General features: G+C 46.3%; 1 protein-coding gene across 2 annotated transcripts in view; it reads left to right on the top strand.

Moving 5' to 3' along the window:
- FTO (FTO alpha-ketoglutarate dependent dioxygenase) overlaps positions 1–23,411 on the top strand; it is a 256,447-nt gene that overhangs the window by 219,036 nt on the left and 14,000 nt on the right. The window lies entirely within an intron of this gene.

Raw genomic sequence — 23,411 nt, 5'->3', positions numbered from 1 at the left:
AGTCATGATCATGTACAATTACCATTGCTTGTTAGTCATGATCATGTACAATTACCATTGCTTGTTAGTCATGATCATGTACCTTTACCATTGCTTGTTAGTCATGATCATGTACCTTTACCATTGCTTGTTAGTCATGATCATGTACCTTTTTTCATTTGCTGAATTCAATTTTTTAAATAATAAGAATGTCCTCTTGAATAAATAATCTTTCATGAATAATCTTTGCACCCAGGACCTTATTCTGATTGACTCGCTACATAATCATCCATTCGCAGACGGGGAGAAATCATTCAATGGTAGCCACGCTCACAGTTCAGAGACACCTATATAGTGTGAGGACAGCTGCCCGCCCCCCGCATGTCCGTCACGGCCTCATTAGCCTGAGAACGCCCAGCGCTCTCATGGGAATGCCCATGAAAAAGCTGGACGTTCCCATATGCTAATGGGACTGCCTGGCGCCACCAACCCTTCTCAGCCCCCCGCTCGCCATGTAGGGTGTGTGCACCTGGCGAACCGGATGTTATATTAAATGACAGTGTCAATGCTTGTTGTGATGACATGTTTGGCAGTATAAATACAAGTGTTTTAAAATATATCTTTAGCACCAAGGATAGGGCTGATAATGACCGGCCTCAAATCCATACTACTAAAGGAAAGACGGAGCCACAGAGATCCATCCAATCCGGAATCTTCCTTGTCATGTTACGATGTCCTGCAAAAAGGCACCTTTTGACACGTTGGCTCCGCGGCCCAACAAACCGCAATACTTACAGGGCGCTGTTATGTATCGCTTGTTCCTATGCACTTGTGACAGGTGATCACAGTATGCGGCCATCTTATTTCTTTGGAAATTCTGTGTCATTTTCGGGTTGCATCCATTGCCTTTAAAGGTTACTTGTGAATCTATAAATGGCGTTGAATTCTCTTGTTTGCTTTCTATATTCAAATATCATTTCCCGTGATCAATAAAAGGGAGATTGCGAAAGCAAACTAAAACAGTGACATTAAACCCAAGGAAGGTAGGCATGAAGCCTCTATGTACGAACATAGGATCAGATGGAAGCCTTGCAGAGTATACAAGGTCATGGAAGGGTTGCATTATTTTAATATACTGCTGCTTTAAGCTTGTTATAAATTACCTTAGTGTTCATATTAAATAGTGATTGATTGTTTTGGACCAGTTTACTAGTTGAGCAGCATGCTTCTATTGACCTGCTCCTCTTCTCCACGGGCACAGATGCCTCCGTAACTCATGCTATTGATCCAAGTAGCATTGATCACATGCTTTTGGTGACCCAGGGAGCAGCAGCACATGTAAGCACTGATTTCCGCTACCCTCTCCCAGGGCAATAAACCACTGAGATGTATGAGTGTCAGATGGAGCACCCTTATTAACCCCTTGAATGGATTGCCCCGAGTATGTAGCGACAGAAGAGCTTTGATGAGGACTTGTGCACTAAACCGGCATTTTGTCAGTCTCTGTATCACAATCTCCGAAGCTTTTCTAATCTACAGAACCGTGGCACTTGAACTATGTCATTCCCTTCTAGGGTTGTATTCTAGGTTTGGAAAGTAGAAAATTATAGAGGACATATTTCCTCTATTTGTGACCCCAATGAGCTGGACAAGTCATACGTTGCCACAACTTGCAGCATAACCGCGCATCCCTGCCCATTCTTCAAACCTGTCAAAATCGAGGCACGGCATCTAACAGATGCTCAGGAAGTGCTCTGCACACCCCTAAAATGATATTAACTGGGGGATAAGAAGCTAGGCCATGCCCCCTTCACCCACGGCCGTGCCGAACCATCCTGACGCCTTGCCTCTTTTCCAGACACCAAAGTTGGGATGTACAGTATGGTTTAGTGGTCCACAGTACAGTATCATTTACATTAAATAAGTTCTAAAATAAGTTCTGGTGATTGGTGTAAGGGTGCTCCGTGTAAACATGGATTACAATTTTGGAGTTGCAATTTTGTAAATATTTGCCAGAACAGGGCAAAGCCGTCCCGCGTGCCGGCTCCCTCACTGCGATGCAAATGCAAAATTTAGCGTTTGCATCGCTTTTGTTTGAGCGCTTCGGTACACAGAGAAATCACACATCACGCAGCCTGCCACTGGGTGGCCATTTTTTGGATAGCATCAGATGAAGCCGCTGAGACCTGATAGGAGGTGGAGAAACCTGTCATATGACATATTCTCACTCACGTCATCCTTTCTGCAACTCTAAAAGGGGATCCCCTATATGCCTACCTGAAAAGCAAGTTCCGGTACTATTCTTAAAAATTGTTCTCTTCCCCTGACACCATACAAACAAATGTCCAGATAATGGGGAACCAGCAGGCATTGTGAGAATTATTTCCCTAACAAGTGTTCTTAAAAAAAATTAGGATGTACCTCTTTTTTCTTTATACATCCATTTTTTGTCCACACAGTGGACAAGAGAATTTCCGATCAATCCCGCCCAGTGTGTATGGCCCAGGATAGGGTTGCCTATCCCGGAGCATTTTTTCAATCCCAGAATTCGGGATTGAAAAATGCCCAATCCCAGGATTGGCTTCCCTAATTTAAAAAAACCTGCCCCGGCCACCCCGCATATTTACTTACATGTGCGGTGCAGCCGGGAGGGTAGGCGGCCGATCACTGATGCCGGGAGGCGGGCGGGTGAGTGAGCGGCCATAGTGAAGTTATGCTGCGTGCCCAGGACGGGTCTGTGCAGCTGCTTGGCCTGCGCAGCGTGACCTCTGGCCTCGTCACGCTGCGCAGAGCCACACTGCCGGGAAAGGGAGAAGCCGGGCAACGTCTGAGCACACGCTTATACACTGCCCAGCATTAATCCCGAAATCCTGGGATTGGATACTCCAATCCCGGGGTTTGAAATCCCGGCGTTTTAGGTGCCAAATCCCAGGATCCCACCGATCCTGATCCCGGGATTGGACACCCTAGCCCGGGATGAGCACTGATGCATGTTCCTGCATCACCAACCACCTCCGCGTATCTGCTGGTTTTACCAACAGATGAGCGGCGGGGTGGACAGCGTTCCATAGCACCCTGCTTATGGATAGGCGCCCACCCCCAGTAAAATTGCTTGGATAGGAGAAAATCACTCGGTGTTTATGCCCATTGATTTTCCCCTTCATCGCTGTGCATTCACGCTGGCCAAAAAACGCCCAGTGTTGTATGCACCTTTAGTTGTCACTCCTATTGTAGACACAAATTAATTTGTAATCCAAAAAGTAATCGTTTTAAAATTTACAGTCCCTGACAACAGCAAAAGGTTATACCCCTTTCACACTGCACTTGTTAAACGGTATCTTGCCCCCTTTTTTTTTTTTTTACATTTTAAAACGTTTAAGGCTGCAGTGGGAAAGCGCCAGAGTTGATTTACCGGTTAAAGATAACCGGTATTTCAAAACGTTTAAAAAGCCGAGTCCTACACGTTTCAGAGCCGTTTTTTATGCAGTGAGAATGGCTCTGAAACGGTATTTAGTAAAAACAACAGACTACAGACCTGTGATAGGCTGTCCCCTGCATTCTGCCTTGAAACGTGTTCAGGGGATTAAACAGGTTGACTGATGTGAATGGTATTTAAACGGTATTTAAAACTGTTATCTACTGCAATGTGAAGGCTCAGACCCGTTTTAAATACCGTTTAAAAATACAGTTTTTTTAAACGTTTTGGCAGTGTGAAAGCAGTGTTATTGTATTAAAAACTTCTTTTTTTAAACCTGTATATGATTCAAGATCTGGAACAATGTTTCAAAATGCAGTAAATGAAAAAAGGTTTTATTTATCGCCAAGTGTATTGAGACTACATATATACTGCATAGTGTGTACTCAGCCTTACGGGGGTATTCAATACGGTTTCACAACTGTTGGGCTGGCCCGTTCTGGCCCGGCTCAACGTCCGCTCGGCATGCGGAACTCAAAGTCCCGCCTGCCGAGCACCAAAAGGAGGTGTGGCCTTCGAGATACGGCCATAAATCATTGAGCTGCGGCCGAGAGCTCGACAATTCCCGTCCGTTCTCGGCAAAACGGGCCCGAATGCTTGTAAAGAGATCACTGTTCAATGCTGTCGGGGAAGATAGCATTGAATAGGGCCCCGCTGCTATTTCCCCCATCGGGAATAGTTGCGGGAGATTAAATACCCCCCTAAGTTTGTAGCCACCTTCCTGTCATTGGGAGATAGTGATGGTCACATGATGGTATTATTGACCAATCAGATCTTGGTTACTGGCACTGGAGTCTCTTACGAGTATTATACTACAATATATATTTGCACTGTGTTGCCATTTCTTACGTTTTATTAGACACAAGTAATTATTCCCCCTTTGCGAAGTCTCTTCTCGTTTCAGTAGACATTTTTTTTCTGTATTTATTTATCTTTGTCCCTCTCCACAGGAAATGCCTATGTGCCTCTGCCATCTTGAATGCTGATTAGTGAAGGCTGTTCTATTTGCTCTGACATTAGACTGATGCCTTTTTAAAGTACTGCCTGGTGCATAAGCTTTGGGGGAATCTTTAATATTGACTTAACATATTTGTGCAGAGAAGTCGCTGAGGGATTGCTCACAATTAATTGCATCCATCAGCCGAAGTGTTCATTAATTATTCCAACTTTCCCTCTCGCTGTGTGATATGGGCATTGCCAGACCAGCTCCTTCTGTTTCTGCTTTTCAGTGACTAGCTAAGAATAGAATTACTATCAGATCCCTTTTCCCTATTGGTTACTGTCTGCTTGACATGCTGGAAGCGATGAATACTAGAGGATTGTTATACATTAGACAGCTTTGGTCCAAAAATATGTTTCTTTACCATACAAATGTATGCCGTTTCATGCTGTGAGTGACTCAGCAAATCAGAATCAGAATCAACTTTATTGGCCATGTATGCTTGCGCACACTAGGAATTTTTTGTGGATTACAGCGCAGCATCAAGCAGGGATGAGAGGGGGGGGGGGTGGATTACAGCCATTTATTAAGACATTACATGCGGGGAACACATACCCGCCGAGCTGCACAGCGCCTAGGCAGCCATCAGCAGCACCACTGGTCGTTGCGGCAGCCAGGTAGGTACCAATATAAGCAGAGACAGTACAGTTATCACACAGGTAACACATACCCGCCGAGCTGCACTGCTCCTAGTCAGCCAGCAGTGGCGCCACGGGTCATTGCAGCAGCCAGGTAGGTAACAGTATACGCAGGGACAGTACAGTTATCACACAGGGAACACATACCTGCCGAGCTGCACAGCGCCTAGGCAGCCATCAGCAGCACCACTGGTCATTGCAGCAGCCAGGTAGGTGACAATATAAGCAGGGACGGTACAGTTATCACACAGGTAACACATACCTGCCGAGCTGCACTGCTCCTAGGCTGCCATCAGCGGCACCACTGGTCATTGCAGCAGCCATGTAGGTAGCAATATAAGCAGGGACGGTACAGTTATCACACAGGTAACACATACCTGCCGAGCTGCACTGCTCCTAGGCTGCCATCAGCGGCACCACTGGTCATTGCAGCAGCCAGGTAGGTAACAATATAAGCAGGGACAGTACAGTTATCACACAGGGAACACATACCCACCGAGCTGCACAGCACCTAGGCAGCCATCAGCAGCACCACTGGTCATTGCAGCAGCCAGGTAGGTACCAATATAAGCAGGGACGGTACAGTTATCACACAGGTAACACATACCTGCCGAGCTGCACTGCTCCTAGGCTGCCATCAGCGGCACCACTGGTCATTGCAGCAGCCAGGTAGGTAACAGTATAAGCAGGGACAGTACAGCTATCACACAGGGAACACATACCTGCCGAGCTGTACAGCGCCTAGGCAGCCATCAGCGGCACCACTGGTCGTTGCAGCAGCCAGGTAGGTAACAATATAAGCCGGGACAGTACAGTTATCACACAGGGAACACATACCTGCCGAGCTGCACAGCACCTAGGCAGCCTTTAGCGGCACCACTGGTCGTTGCAGCAGCCGGGTAGGTAACAGTATAAGCAGAGACAGTACAGTTATCACACAGGGAACACATACCCGCCGAGCTGCACAGTGCCTAGGCAGCCATCAGCGGCACCACTGGTCATTGCAGCAGCCAGGTAGGTAACAATATAAGCAGGGACAGTACAGTTATCACACAGGGAACACATACCTGCCGAGCTGCACAGCGCCTAGGCAGCCATCAGCGGCACCACTGGTCATTGCAGCAGCCAGGTAGGTAACAGTATAAGCAGGGACAGTACAGTTATCACACAGGGAACACATACCCGCTAGGCAGCCTTTAGCGGTACCACTGGTCATTGCAGCAGCCGGGTAGGTAACAGTATGAGCAGGGACAGTACAGATTATAGCAGAGACAGTACAGTTATCACATGGGAGACATGGGGTTACATAAGGCTGAGTGCACAATGTTCCTAGGCAGCCATTTGTGGCACCATCTTGCTGTAGGGAAGGCCAGCGTGGGGTGGAGAGGCAATGAGGCTGGGGTAGAGTCAATGATGCCAGGGGGTGCCGCTGTCGCTGTGCTGCCCGCTGGGGGGGGGGGTGATCCTACTGGCCCCTGGGTTGTGCCTGTGTGATGCAGGTCCTGCCAGGATCCACAGGCTGTTCCACCTCTGCTGCCACATTGCCTCCAGGACAGGCAATGACATCCCTGGGATCCCCAGGCTGAGCCGCTGCCCCCATCCCATCAGTGCCATTGCCGCCGGGACATTCAGTGTGACCCACAGATGCGCCATCACTTCCGGGCCAGGCCGGACTCCATGGCTGCTGGGACTTCCTCTCCCTGCTGCCGTCTCTCCGGGCACTGCTACTCCACCGCTGATGGGCGCAGGGCACACTCTCTGGGCTCCGTCTCCCCCTGCATCCTCCCCATCCACGCCGCGCTGAGCTGAGCTCCCCTTCGCTGGGGGATGGGAGCTCCGAGGATGGAGGACGGAGCTCTCCTACGTACGACCATCCCCGGCCCCCACCGGTGCTAATATTATCAGAGATGACAGCATAGTGTTATGGAATATATTTTACTCTTATTGATGTTATTTGGCATTGTTTAGGTCTACATTAGGACAAGGCTGTGATGACCATTCCATCGAGCACCGCAGGGGAGAAAGCCCCATCGTCGTCAAGCTTCTAGATCTTGTGCACATAAATACATTTGTCTGCCATTTTATACATAGAAGTACAATCTGAAGTTTACATATTTACATTTGAACCTGGTTATATAGCTTTCATAAAGAGGGTCTGATAACCCAATGTAGAACCACATTGATGTTTCCAAACCATGAAATAACAATGATAATAGAACCAGTGGGCACCAGTGCTGTGATTTTGTACTGATGCGCCTGGGTGGTCTGTCCCAATAGAAGGTTTCTTAGTTTTGCACAGAGGTAGAGGAATCTCACTGTATTGCCACACGTGCCTCTTTTGTATTAGAATCCATTCAATGTACATTAGTGTTCATTCTAGCACCCGCTATCTTTGAAAACCCATGCAGTTCCTCTTCCCTGCCTGGGGTGTCGCTGTCTGCTGTAGTGCTTCTAGCACAGTGTTGTCTGTATATCAGTACTGGTATGCAAACCAGACCTGTGGTAGAAACATCACAGCATTCACCAGGGGGCAACTTGCGAGAGGTGGCAGACCTAGCTCGGCCATCCACCCACAATGCTAATGCAAACATTTTCACAATGTCTACTGTCTGAGGAAGCAGCCAGTAGACATAGTTTTTTTATTTATTTTTATACCATCGATTTTTGCTGTGATTAATTTATTTTTATTTTTTTTATAATTGTACTGCTTTATTGTCTGTACCAGTGGGCATTAGTTTATGCTATTTAATTTGTTTCTGTATGACACTATTTGGATATATATAAATTACACCACCCCAGTATAATGGCGAGCGCAGCGAGCCACCGAGCCCAAAGCGCGGCGAGGGGACGCGGAATACATGTGAAGTAATACGCGTCCCCTCGTGGGGCTCACCACGCTTCGGGCTCGTTGGCTCGCTGCGCTTGCCACACTATGTAAACTTAACTCCACGCCGATGTGGATAGTGGGGGTATGAAAAGGTCGGAGGATGCGTACCGCCACCCCTCGCGGGCTTGCAGCGCTCGCCACGCTTCGGGTTGCCGTTGATACTGGGGTGGCGTTAACAACGGGGGGGCATTTCACATAGTAATCACCCATCAGGGTGGGTGTACAATTAAAAATCAGGTATGGGGGGGCATTTAACATTGTAATCAGGCATCAGGGTGCCTGTACAATGTATTATCGGGTATAATCGCATCGCATGCCACTAGTTAAGGCATGCGATGTGACGTGATATTAAAATTGTACACTCCACCTGGGAAAGGCTCAAAATCGGGTACAATCGCATCTCATGCCTTAAGTAGTGGCATGCGATGCGATGAGTCGGGCGCCCGGATAATACACAAGTACCGAAAGTTGTATAATAGTGAGGAGTAGTCCGGTGGTCCCAGCTCAGAAGTTACTTGTTTTGCTATTGAACAGCTGAATCTGAACACAAGTGTCTTATCCCTGATATACATATACTTTTGCTCGCAATAAATTAACATTCATATCACGTTTCCACATTAAATGAATGCATTTAGCTGCCCCATGTATTTTTTGCATGTGATCTATATTATAAATATCGTGGGTTATTTGCCCGTGGCTTATCCTTTAAGCATACCTGCGCTCAGATCCTCGCCGAACTCATATAGGTTTCATCTCCTTCCCTCCTCCTCCTCCGCTACACACAACTGTCGATACATTGAAGTTATCGTTTGTATTTGTGAGTGTTTTCTTAATTAAGACCTCCTATGAAAGCCTTTTGTATTGATTCATTCCATTATCCCATTGATTAAGTGCCCTGGCTGCGAGGCCTTTCTCTTTATCGGGAAGCAGAAGCGTGTAGTCGTTAACCACAGATGTGAGCAGTAAGTAACATATCAGCTCCTGCCAAACTGGCTGGCGGGTTAATGAGGTACTGGCATCAGTTCCATGCAAGCCCCCCCTTCTGCTACTGCCTCTGCTTTAGCCATGCATACCAGGCGAATACCTATTCTCATATGTATTTGGAACGTTTTGACCCACTTTATGTGAGGGGGGCCTCTACCTACTTACTTGCCAGTACATTGTGCTGTGTGCGTGTAATCAATGCTAAATGTTTATGCAAATAGTGTGAATTTATACAGTTCAAACACTTTGGGGGTTTTGTACGAAGATGAAGTAGTCACAGAATTCTCGCATCTCTCTTGAACAGTGTTCCAGGAACAAAGCGCATTGTTTAGATTCCTCACATCTGACGCTGCTATTAGACAGACCCGGCGTTTCTCATTGCAGAGTACTTCAATATATTGACACAAAGGAGAACAACATCAAACCAAGTCCCTTATCATCTGCTTAACAAACCATCAGCATTAGCTCAGATGCCCTTGTGCGATACAGCCATGGTTATGAAATGCACGCACGGAGGAGCTTTCCGTCCTACCGGACCTGATGGCAGCATAATATATGGCTCAGGCAGAGCAGGCGGGATTACACCTTCATAAATAATCCAAAAAATAGATTTCAAGTTATAGTCTTTGTAGATTTATAGCATGCTATAAAAATCTAAGAGTATAAACGCAGGCACTGCAAGTCTGATCCTGTATAAGTACCTGATGGCAACAAAAAGCACCGCAGTCCATCATTGCTTCACATAAGAGAGATCAGTGTGCTACTAATTCTCCCTTATTCACCTACCACCGCCTGCACTCACATGCATGTTCCATTGCCCAAATGAATAAGGAAAAGTAGTGAATCTGGTCCCATAGATTATGTGGCTCAAATGGTCAATTTCCATCTAATTCAGTTGAAGTTGATTGGAGGAGATGAGAGATTCGGTCAGGTGCACTTGTGTTTGGTGCATTTGAGGATGTTCGTTGAAGACAAATCCGTTGAGTTGTTCAGGTGACTTTCTGCGTAGCCGTCGTATTTGCTTCCATTGTGCTTATACACGAGGTGTGTGCAGTAAGTTTCCATATGGGCAGTGCACAGGTTGCGTAGACACAATCTGACCATGTGGTTGTTAACTGTCATCTGACAAAAGTTCTTGTGAAATGTGAAGGCACAGACTATATAAGCAGCACCGAAGAATTCAGCATGGTTATTTTCTTCATGAACTGGCTCTGGAGGCTCTAATCCTGTCACTGAAAGCCATGGTCTTCTACAAATACAAGAGTGGTCTGCAGAGAGTTTTGACCGACTGTACGCTGAGGAAACCACTTTATTTGATCGATTTGCAGAATTTTGGGGTTGGAGACAGCCCTGGGAAGACGAGGAGCACTGTGGTAGACCTGTGTGCAACACCACAAGGAGTCTACATCACAAGGTTGCCCCGTAATGGCTCTATAAGGATTGCAAATACAATGAGGGTGGATCAGTGTAATTTAAGCGAGTTGACCAGCGCACACATGCATCATTGACCACAGCCAACACAGTGTTCAAAATCATTATTGCATGGTACAAATACAGGGAATGCCTGTTAACGCACTACATAAAGCTACATAAAGGCCTGATTCAGCTTTTTTTGTGAGGATTTGCAAAACTAAAACTCTCCTCAGCAGCATGCGGTGGGATTTCCAGGACAGGGCAAGCAGTGGTGTAACTACTGTAAGGCAGCCCCAGCTGCCGCTTGGGGGAGCAAGCCGCAGCGGGGTCTGTGTGGGCGCCGGCACCCGCTCTACACACTGAAATACTGCTGCCTGCCGCTGCCCACTGGCTGAGCACCGGAGGCGAGTCAGCCGCAGCGTGCCATGGCAGAGACGAAAAATCCCCCAACTGATTCAATTGACTGTACACTGAGCCGCTATTGGCTACTGTGAACAGGATGGGCGGGCAGATACTAGGGCGTCCTGGGATGCGTTGGAGCCAAGGGAAGCGGCAGTGTCTGCTGGTCTCTCATCCTTTCTCCTGCTTCAGCTTCTCTGTTATGCAGGTGATGTCATCATGTCACACGCTGGGGAAACACACTGGAGAAGGGGGAGGGGGCTCCACAAACTTTTTTGGCAGGGGGAAGCAAAATTTATAGTTACGCCACTGAGGGCAAGGTTTCTCCGCATGCCAGGTACCTTGACGCGATGCACTAACAAAATTTTGCAAATGCTTTGCTACCTAGCGAAGCACTCGCATGGCAGAGGTAGCTGTCTGGCCTAGCTGAGAAGCCAGACACAGTCCTGCCATCTTTTGAGTCACATCAGCTGTGTGACATCACACCCCAACCATCTGGACACTAAGTTAAATTTATAAATGTATCTCAAAAGTCATAATTGATTGTATTGCTTTTTAATGACTGTGTGTACATGGCTTTATCCATGAAGCACCACACACCATAAAGATATTAAGGTAAATCATAAACAATTTAGTGATGGAGAGAATGTCGGGAGAAGGAGAGGGGGGGCCGGGTGTCAGTGTGGGGAAAGACAGGGGTCATTTTGCAGTTCAGTATCGTCTAAACCTTATGCTGCAACCCTATATACTTAGGGCTGTATTCAATGCGGCCGGCGAGGGGGTTAAATGGCGAGGATCATTGAAAACAAGTGATCCTTGCCATTTAATCCCACGGCCAACCGCTCACCCTATTCTACGTTCCAGGGAATCCTCACTGTCAGAGGACGGCGAGCATTCGCCAAAACAGCGAGGCTCGCGGCTAATGTAAGGAGCCTGCTGCATTTAGTCGTGAGCCTCACTGTTTTTGCGACCGCACACGCCGTTTCCCCATCACTACAAAAACCTAGCAAGGGGGAAACGGCGTGTGCAGGGGGGGGTCAGTTGAATACTGACCTGCGAGCTGTGACAGTGACCAGTCAGCACTGCTCGCTGTCACAGCTCGCAAAATCATTGAATACACCCCAATGTGTTTAGATGGATTGATCCCCTTCCTGTATCATTTATAATGGTATGTAGAATGGTTAGTGTATTATACAATGCCTGCAAAGCCTTCAAACTCCCCATACAAGAAGTCACCACCCCAACCATAAATGACAGACAGGAGCGTTAAAAAACAAACAAAAACAAATGGTCCCCGTGTCATCATAACTGTCTCACTGTTCCAGTGCTGCGTAATGCACAGGGGTTAACACACCACTGCCGATTGCCAGGAGAGGCAGACAGAAATAGAGCAAAGGAATGTGAACAATAATTACTTTGTCTATCTAATTACCAGCAACAAACAAGACACACAGGGAAAACAACAAACTTCTTGACAGCCTCAATCCCAGGATACCAACTGCTTATTACATTTTGTCTAAGGAATGGAGCGTGCCATGCTTTTGATTATTGCAACTGTGCCACCGATCAACTGAGCAATTAACGGCGCTGACAATTGGAGAGAGCTTATTTAAAGAGTACGAACCCACAGAGAGAGCGGATTGTTTTATTTCTGAATATTTGTTTCCCTCTCCACTTCACTTCATGTAAACTCTGTCTCTCATCTGTCTCCTCTCCAAACGCACCGCAGTGCTTCAACATCCGTGCAATGCGAAGTCTGCTCAGTAAGGCATTGTGGCGCTCAGTTTTATCGGTACTTGTTTCCTAGCACGGCGCCACCGATTTTAATTATATGAAATCGGGTTGCAAAAATCGGGTCAATCGCATCGCGTGCAACCAAATGTTAAATGGTCCCTGAGACCCGGTTTTACATTGGCCCCAATGTTAAATGCCCCCCAGACCCCATTTTTCATTGTATGCCCCCCCATTGTTAATGCCACGCCACGATCAATGCCAACCCGAAGCATGGCGAGCGCAGCGGTACACGACCTCCGACCTTTTCATACCCCCACTATCCACGTCGGCGTGGAGTTGATTTTATATAGTGTGGCGAGCGCAGCGAGCCACCGAGCCCGAAGCGTTGCGAGCGGACGTGCATTACTTCAGATGTATTACGAGGCCAACCCGAAGCGTGGCGAGCCCGCGAGGGGCGGCGGTACGCGTCCTACGACCTTTTCATACCCCCACTATCCACGCCGGCGTGTAGTTGAGAATAGAAAGTGTGGCGAGCCACCAAGCCCGAAGCGTGGCGAGCGCACGCGGATACCTTCACAGGTATCCGTGTCCCCTCGCGGGCTTCACAGGTATCCGCGTCCCCTCGTGGGGCTCGCTGCGCTCGCCACGCTTCGGGCTCGGTGGCTCGCTGCGCTCTCCACACTTTCTATTCTCAACTCCACGCCGACGTGGATAGTGGGGGTATGAAAAGGTCGTAGGACGTGTACCGCCGCGTACCTCGCGGGCTCGCTGTGCTCCCCATGCTTCGGGTTGGCGTTGATAGTGGGGGTGGTACAGTGTGAAAAATGACACTTGGGGTGCATTTTACATGATTTCAACTCATGTCCATAATTTCTGTGAAAAATTACATCGCATCGCGATTTTTCCCTGTACGATGCACATCGTGGGAGCCGTGAAAGTACACAAGTACCAATAATTATAACCCAATGTTTTTTTTACAACAAAATTATAAGAAAAATCTTCAAACTGTTTATTTAAATTCTTTTTTTTAAAAGCGTTGCATATTTTACACATTTAGTGGTTAATTTGATCATTCTCCTTTTAAGTGCCATTTTTCTGTATAGTCTAAAGCTTATAGTCATTAATGTAACATATTAGAACAATAGAAACAATTATCCATATTATATAATAAAAATGTGCACATATACTGTACAGATGTGTCCTCTCACTTCCAGCATCCATGCGCCATGTAGCGTACCCTGCTACTCGTTCCCTGCCATGACGGCAGCAAAGATTGGAGAATGTAATCTGCTGATTGGCTGACAAACCCCGTCATTCGGTACACAGTAGGACTGGACAGTGTGTTTGTCGTGAATCCAGAGCTGCACTTGAGTATTAAGTCAGTTGTGCGTGAGCGCTCTATTTTTTTAGACTACAAACTGTATGTGCAGAAGTTAAAAGACGCACGCTCTGCATTTCACAAAGTAAGTTCAATATATATACCGTATTTTTCGGACCATAAGACGCACTTTTTCTCCCCAAAAAAGTGGGGAGAAAACTGTGTGCGTCTTATGGAGCGAATATGCTGGTTAACCTAACGCAGATGGAGCACGCCGGGTCTGCTCTCTGCTGCCCGACAGCAGAGCCCAGCATCTCAGAGCGCCGGCAGCAGACTCCCCCGCTCCCCCACCTCCTCCTTACTTAACAGGCACAGAAGATCCAATATGTTCCGGATCAAGCACTGCAGCAGCCGGGGACAGAGTGAAAGACAGGGGTATGCACTGGGAAAGGCAGGAAGTGATCTGGCTGGGCAGCAGGGTCAGGACAACAGCGGGTCCCTGCAGTGTATGTGATATCAGCGGCGGGGGTCCCTGCAGCGAAGGGGAACTAGTATAGCATACACTGCAGGGACCCGCTGCCGACCTGATCCTGCTGCCCAGCCGGATTGCTTCTTGCCTTGCCCAGGTAGGAGGGGGGAAATTCCGATATATGATGCCTCATTGGGAGGGGAGAGGATGCCTGGGGGGGAGCAGGGCCAGGCTAGGCTGCCCTGCACTGATACTAGGCGCCGGCTCAGCTGTCACTCAGCCAGAGCGCACCGCTGCAGATCGGATCTATAAGAGAGATCCGATCTGTGGTGGATGGGGGGAGAGTAGAAATAAGTAGCCCTCCCTGACCTGTATGGTGGACCATTTTCATGAGGCTGCCGACATTGTCCGTCTGTTAGCAGCCGCAGGTGCAAAAACTACTGGCCCTGTACACTAGATGGCAGAGTGGGCAGCAGGGTCAGCCAGCACAGGGAAGGGATCCGGGCAGCAGGGTCAGCGCTGGCAGGCAGCCTCTCTTCCCCCCAGGGTGGGCTGGGCTGCAGGGGGAAGGGATCCGGGCAGCAGGGTCAGCGCTGGCAGGCAGCCTCTCTTCCCCCCAGGGTGGGCTGGGCTGCAGGGGGGGGGGGAGAGGCTGCAGCCCAGCCCACCCTGGGGGGAAGAGAGGCTGCCTACCAGCGCTGACCCTGCTGCCCGGATCCCTTCCCTGTGCTGGCTGACCCTGCTGCCCAGATCACTTCCCTGCACTATTTGGTTCCGAATATTTTTTTTACTGTTTTCCTCCTCTAAAAACTAGGTGCGTCTTATGGTCAGGTGCGTCTTATGGTCCGAAAAATACGGTATATATATATATATATATATATATATATATATATATAGAAATACAATATGGACCTCGTATTGCACTAACAAGTATCTGCTGCTACTCCGATAAGGCTCCCCTGTTAGTGGGAGTCAGACAAGAGATACAAAAAAGGATTTTATCGGAGAGCGCTGAAGAATGTACCACCTAGTCACTTCAATACAATATAAAACACTGATACAATTGGTGTAGCGACAGTTGATAATTGTCCCTTTTCCGAATGAGACGTGCAAATCTGTTCAAGGTAAAAAAGTTCTTTATTGAAACCCAACGCGTTTCGTCAGAACGACTTCATCAGGGGTAAAACAGAATGATTTTCAAGTGTATGATTTGATCAACTTTTAGAATTCGTACAGGGTAAAATCCAGATGTAAGGTAAGTTGAAGCCAAACTGGCTGGGTGATAGGATGTAGGTGTAGATCCGTGGACAACAAAGTTATTAAGGTCAATAGCAGGTGACTTTTTATGTAGAATCCGTTTAGTAGAGTAATAGTTGACTATCAGCCAGTGAAGGAGCTACTGAAAACTGCTACATTGTGGTGATATTTTTTGTGAAATCAAGTACTTCATCTGTTTGATTTTGCCACTGGCGTTGAAAAATTAAACCTACGTTTATACGATTTGAGTGAGTTCTGCTCCTGATTATCGTTTTATTCTCTCTATATAAGGCCGGTGTAGCCTCTTGCCCAACCTATCGGAATGGTGAAATCCTACAATTAAGGACCACACATACCCACACCCGACCAAAAAAAGGATTCTGCACATTAATTCACCTTCTATTCGAATGATCTTATGAACTATACAACTCAGGATCACACCTATATATATATATACTCTACTAAACGGATTCTACATAAAAAGTCACCTGCTATTGACCTTAATAACTTTGTTGTCCACGGATCTACACCTACATACTATCACCCAGCCAGTTTGGCTTCAACTTACCTTACATCTGGATTTTACCCTGTACGAATTCTAAAAGTTGATCAAATCATACACTTGAAAATCATTCTGTTTTACCCCTGATGAAGTCGTTCTGACGAAACGCGTTGGGTTTCAATAAAGAACTTTTTTACCTTGAACAGATTTGCACGTCTCATTCGGAAAAGGGACAATTATCAACTGTCGCTACACCAATTGTATCAGTGTTTTATATTGTATTGAAGTGACTAGGTGGTACATTCTTCAGCGCTCTCCGATAAAATCCTTTTTTATATATATATATATATATTTATATAAAAATAAAAGTGTTACATTAACCACAAGCCCATTCAGTCGCACGTGTTGTGATTGCCATGTTAATAAAGGGACCATTATGCTGTGAGGTGCCTAGCTATGGAGAGAGTTCAGCAGAGTACGCAAACATTATTAAACCTCACTAGGACTCTCTCTGTGAAATCCTGGCGTGTGTCTTTTAACCGCTTTTGGTGGGATACAGTAGCGTAGAAATGAAAGGTCTGGGTGAGGTGCAAACTGCAGTATGGAGTTTAGCAGAGACCTGAACATTATTAAACAGATACTAAACTCACTTTGTGAAATGCTGGGCGTGCGTCTTTAAACAACCAGAGTTACAGTGTAGCTCTGTGGCAAACAATGACCTAGAGATGAAGCTTGGGAAGAGGTGCCGAGCCGAGTGACTATGTACATTGCATGACTGCCAACTTTATCGGGGATCACCATCCACTGACATAATATTATATTCACTATGTGCCACCCAGCAGTTAAGCTCTGTATTGCATGGTATGGATTTTGGAGTGGCATACCGTACACCATGAATGCTGCGACCGGGAGGCCATGAAATGCCATGCTGCGAATATTAGGCCTGAATGCCTCGCTATGAGCAACTTCAGAATGTAGGACTTCTGGATATATTATAATTACAATCAATGGCGCTGAGAAGGGCAGCAAATACCTACAGTACCCAGGGGTTATCGTCCTGGGATGCAGAAATAAACAAGTTCGCGAAAATACACAGGTAGAGCGCCCATCAGTTAGGATTCAAGCAAGTGCTTGTATTACAGTTCATGTAAAGAGAGAGCATTAATCATCGGAATATGTAAAAATGTTTGATTATTGCATTACATCAAAGATCTCCTTTACTCCGTGTGGAAATACTCTTCCTATTATTCTATACTATTTTCTGGCCCTTGTGTGACTTTGACTTTGAAGTCTCCTGTTTATTGGAATTATCCTGACAAGCAAACAGCACAATCAGGTTGCTTTTTAGAGCGTTAAATGCAGCTGGAGGAAACTTGTTGTAGATGTCTTTTGGGGGTCTCCAGGTGTGTGTCAGGCAGAGGGGAAAGGATCCCTGCAGGTAGCTCTCAGATCACTACACGAAGACTCCATTTGTATCCCACTGTGTCTTGTCCTGCTAGGCATTCGTCTGAGATTTATACTAGGCCAGTAACATGCTGTAAAGTCAAGGTGGCAGAGAGAAATGACCTGATTCTCTGCTGTAAGCACCTAAGGGACGTTAGCCAAAGCTCTCTGCTTCCCAGGTCACTGTTTCCAAAGCAGTCCTCCATTGTGCAAGAAGCAAGTTAGGTGGAAGGAGCCTTTTGGAGCCTCCTGGGTCCTCAGTAGTATCACGGTCAAAGGTAATGTATAGTGAAGTGGATGTTTTTACCCGGTGTACTCAGGGGCAATTGCAATGCTTTTAGACAGAGCTATTGTCAATGCTATTGATTAGTTGATCTGATAAGCTCACAGGCTCCCTGATGTGTTAAATGTCCTCCTACCTCAGACATGTAAGTGTACAAGGAGCGCACATGGCTGCTCCCACTGGACAAATGTAATGCAGTTCTGACCATGATCAAATTGCACCATGCCAGCCAATTCCCATTAAGCAGTACCCACTCAGCATTAACCCTGTGTTTCCCGATCACTGGCACCTGTATCTATGTATTGCTTTCTCTTTACCTACATGGTATAAAGTATGTATAGATTTCAGGCATATATTGTAAGCATATAAATACAATATATAAATATGTAGCAGGGTGTTTTATTGTTTTACTGTGCTTAATTCCATATATATATATATATATATATATATATATATATATATATACACACAGTCTATCTTCCTTTCTTCTTTTCTAAAAAAAATATAATTTCTTTATTTTCTAAAATTAATTAAATTAATTAAATAAATAAATAAAAAAGATTTCTTCAATAATGGAAAGGATAGGCAGGCTATTATTCCCAATAAAAGCAGCAGGTATAAACAGTACACCCAAATCATCACACAACAAACAGAAGTATATTAGAATGGAAACAGAAAGTGAAAGTAAAATGGGATAAGGGGGTGTACAGTATATCTAGTGCCGGTGAGCAGCTGGCGGGAGGAGGTTACTAGGGGGTAGAATTATGAACAAACGATCAGGGGAATATGCGCTATCCCCGTGCCTTATGGCAGGGGATAGCGCTTCCCCTGATCTATGACACCCGATGAGCAGGTGTCTATCGTGTGGCGCTGTGGGGCAGGAGGCATAGCACAGCTACGATATTACGTAGTGCGCTCCTGCCTCCTGCCTAATTTATGAACCTTTCCGCCGCCTGCAGCTATCGACTTCGACAGCTGAAGTCGGCGATGCCCTATGCCTACAGCAGGGACAGCGCTGTCCCTGCTGCTGGCTCTGAGCTGCGCTGGGATCTCGCGTGAATAGCGAGATCCCGCGCATGTGCAGTCCAGCCGGCCGGGGGGAAGGAGGCAGCACGTCAGTGTTAACTGATGCGCTGTCAGCTCGAGGTGACATCGCCGGAGGGGGGGTTAGCGCTCCCCCGCTTCGGTGGCAAGATCTTAGTAGATCTTGTCGGTGTCCCCTCCTGCTTCACCTCGCTACTGAGGCAAAGCAGGAAGTGTTATAGCGGCGCTCTTAGCACCGCTATAATAAATCTACCCCGAGATTTGCCAGCACTATCACTCCGTAATACCGGATGGACGGAAGTGTACACACGGTGCAATATGTACAGAAGCTCCATCCTTGCAGGGGATGGCGATTCTATCGTCAGCTGCCAGCCATCGGAAGGGGACGTGCGTGCACGAGACGCTCACGTGCCCCGTTCCGACTGAGCCCCTTACCGCCTCCCTGGTCCCCATAGCCTGTCCCCACCGCCGCCCGAACCCCCCCTGGCTGTGTCCCTGATGCGGAGATGGCAGGGTCACGCCGCCGAGTGACTGGGACGCCCGCGTATCCCAGTCTGATGTAGTCCCTCTCTGCCAGCGCTCACCAGTGTGGACGATCTGGCGAACGCGGGCAGTGAATGAGAGCGGATCCAACTGTATTCAACTGAATCGCACGGCACCGTGTACACATTCCATTCAGACTATATAGTACAGATGGTATGCAGTCATTACATCTACAGCGTCTAGGTCGACATGGTCAAAAGGTTGACAGTGAAAAGGTCGACATGGAAAATGTTTACATAAAAAAGTCGACATGAGGTTTTAAAAAAAAAAAAATTGTGTCGACGGGCGGTATTTCATACCCTACCATCCACTACGGCGTAGTGGGAGAATATAATATTGTGCCGAGCGCATCGAGCCACAGAGCCCGAAGCATTGCGAGCGCACGCGGTGCACTTAGACAGTGTCCACACTGCCCTTTGTTGACATAGACACAAAAAAACCCATAAAAAACCCATGTCGACCTTTTTAATGTTCACTTTTTGAATGTCAACATTTTGACCATGTCGACATTATGACTGTTCGCCTTTTGACCATGTTGACCTTTTGACCCTGTCGACCAATAGTGGTCGGTGTCAGCTGGCACCCACTAAGCCTTAAGGGTACATTTACTAAAACTTCTCAAATTTTAAAGAGAAGATAGGGGGCCAGATTCTCTAAGCTTCAAAAGTGATAAACAGCCAGCCAATCAGCTCCTGCCTGACATTTTTCAAACACAGTCTGTGACATGGCAGGTCCGAGCTGATTGGCTGGCTGTTTATCACTCTGGATTTTATCACTTTTGAAGCTTAGAGAATCTGGCCCATTGCCTGTAGCAACCAACCTGATTCAGTTTATCATTTTTTTTAGGATGCAATAAGGAAATGATAGACAGAATTTGAATTGTTGCTTTGGGTAACATCGCCTCTTTTAATTTTCAAAAGCTTTGTAGATTTACTCCCTTTTGAGAGATAAAAAGGACAGAACTAAGGGCCTTATTCTAGTTCACTCTTTCTGACAAAATCCTTCTTAGATGGACAAAACCATGTGCACTGCAGGTGGCGCAGATGTAAAATGTGCAGAGAGAGTTAGATTTGGGTGAGTTATTTTGTTTCTGTGAAGGGTAAATACTGGCTGCTTTATTTTTACACTGCAATATAGATCTCTCCTTGAAGTAAAACCCCGCCCAAATCTAACTCTCTCTGCACAAGTAACATCTGCCCCACCTGCAGTGCACATGGTTTTGTCCATCTAAGAAGGATTTTGTCAGAAAGAGTGAACTAGAATAAGGCCCTAAAGCACCAACCCACCAGCCCCCAACTGTCATTTTTCAAACACAGCCTGTAACTTGTGAACCCTATCTCTGAAGGCCAGATGACTAAACATTAAAAGGTGTTAACGTGGTGAGTGATAAACAGTTTGAAATATGACAGTTAGGAGCTGACTGGCTGGTTGTTTATCACTTTATAGAAGCTAGAAGGAAAGCGAAGTTCTCCCTGCTCCTATGAATCGTTAATGTTATTCCTGATAAAGGGCTTTTCGCTGCTTACTGAACAGACCCCATATACTGATACCTTGTTTGCTAAGTTACTGTTGGAATGTTTTAGGGGGATTTTTTTCTGCTAAACAGGAGTCGGCATTAAGAGGTTTATTTGCACATTTTGAGGTGTAATTACCAGTGATAACACTTTACTAGGGGTTATAAAAGTAGAATCCAAGCTGATCAAAAAGATTGGAGAATGGGAACATTCTTCAAAACTAGTGCACACGGACACCAGCGACCCCAGCAACCGTGATGTTAGATGTTTACTCATTTTATAAACTGCTACATAAAAATCACTGTCACCGTCCGATTGCTGCGGGTTATCGGTTTCCTGCGTATCAGCGTCCATTCATTGGAGACAAACCATTGAAATCTCGTTATAATTCTTACTGTTTCAATTCACTAACACCCACAGTCGCCCCGACATTTGTGACAGTAGTCAGTCGACCTAATCATGTGGTTTTGGAGTGTAGCAGGGAAACGATACACACATACCAACATGATAGGAACATACAAACTCCACACAGAGCCCTAGTTTGAAGTGAACCCACGACCCCAGGACTTTGCTTTCCATCGTAATAACATTATGCTATAGGATGATTGTATTACAGATCTTACAGGGCTTAGCCATTTATATCCCTTATTATTATGTATAGCACAAAGTGAGATATACGGTACAGTTACACAATTGGTATCAGTACTCCGCTCCATTGTAGAACATTAGGCTTAAGGCCCCATACACTATGCGATTTGGGCCCAATTTCAACAGATTCCAGCAGATCGGGCCAAGAAATCGGGTGAAATCAACCCAAATCGCATGTGTTTGACATCTGATCTGATGTGTGGTTCCATGTGCATCGGACCTGAGTCGGAGGTCGGATGTGCTGCACGTCCACGAGTTGAACGCCCTCCCGTCGGTGAGGAATGGGATTGCATCCGATACATCACATGCAGAAGGACTGCCAGGAATGTATCCAGCCCCCCCGGGAAGGTCAAGGGGGATTGGATGCGACTTCTCCCCCCAGAGAGGTCGCATAGTGTATTGGGGGTCTTAAGCATAGTTTTATAAAGAGTATACCAATATCATTGTTTTCCTTTTCTTAAGATAAGAACGCCGAGCTGGATGTGATTTGAAAGTAGGGTGAATAGCTTGAGGTGGCCATACATGAGAAAGACCGGTCTAATGCTGGGTACACACCAAAATGATTTGGATTTGGATGCAAATCATATGCAAATCGCAAGATCCGATTTGCATATGAGTTGCATACGATTTGCATACGATCCGATCCCATCTGTATTCAGATGAATGGATCTTAAACAGATCTTACCTGCAGCAAGTAGGATCGGAATCGGATCCAATTCGGATCCAACCAAACGATTTTGACCCAATCTGCATCCAATCTGCATCCAATCGGTCTGAATGGGATCCAGATTGATGGGATTGTGCCCAAATCGTTTTTGTGTGTACCCAGCATTACAATCATGATTGTGTCCAATTTCCCTTCACCTCCCCGGCAGTCCTTGGTTGCTTTTGGACACACAATGTACTCACAATCTGTCATACAATCCATCTGCTGCATGATTGTATGATTGAAGCTTCATTTAAATGTCCTCATCTTCTGCGGAAACCGTCACTATACGAGGACGGAAAAACGCATCAAGAACGGGAACTGTACCCCATTTTATTATCCACCTGCTACAGATCCTTCCTTTGCTTCAGACTTTTGGCTTTCTAAATCCCAAGATTGTACTTCAGGGTGATATTTACAGCAGGAGACCTGCAGCGATCCATAGCTGTATACTTACCATCTGCAGAGTCCGACGTCTGCCTCCCACACTGCAAGGAGGACAGGAGGCGGTCATCATTGCGGCAGCGGGAGACCTGCGGCATTCCTCAGCTGTCAGCCCGCCGATTGCAGAGTCCGACGTCTGCCTCCCGTGATACAAGGAGGACAGGAGACAAGTAACATCGCGGCTAAAGTTGCTCCCGGCATTGGCTCTCACTGCAACGGAGCCATGCCGGTTGTAGCGACATACAAACCGACACCTTTTATTCACCGCCTCCCTCCTGCCCGTGGTGTTAATCTATCTTCAGCGGGGATATACTCAGAGTCCGGCTAAAGGAATTATAACTGAACTATTCCAATATTATTCAAGATCAAAGTTTATATAAAAATGGTTTATTTGACACAAAGTACTTCTGGATACAATTACTAATTTGTTGCCAATTACCCGACCCAATATTACCTTTATTGGAGGCTCCCCACCCTTTGGACACACACAAGACTCAAGTGGGTAAAAGCATTGGAGAAAGTATATACATTATATATTACCATGGGAGTAATTCATAATAGGTCGGTGCAATATATTGATTTTATTTTAAATTGTGTCTTTTTATTACTTTCAAATGAATTAAAATATTTATAGATCAATTAAGTGAACTGTCTTTTCTATTTATTTAAATAGGGGGCTGACCTAATAGGTTCAATAGGATAGGAGTACCAAAAATCCATTTTTTTTTTTT

Source organism: Crinia signifera, chromosome 11 (assembly GCF_055691185.1).
Source record: "Crinia signifera chromosome 11, ASM5569118v1, whole genome shotgun sequence".
In the NCBI taxonomy this organism is placed as follows: Eukaryota; Metazoa; Chordata; class Amphibia; order Anura; family Myobatrachidae; genus Crinia; species Crinia signifera.
This window is presented reverse-complemented; position numbering and strand designations above follow the sequence as displayed.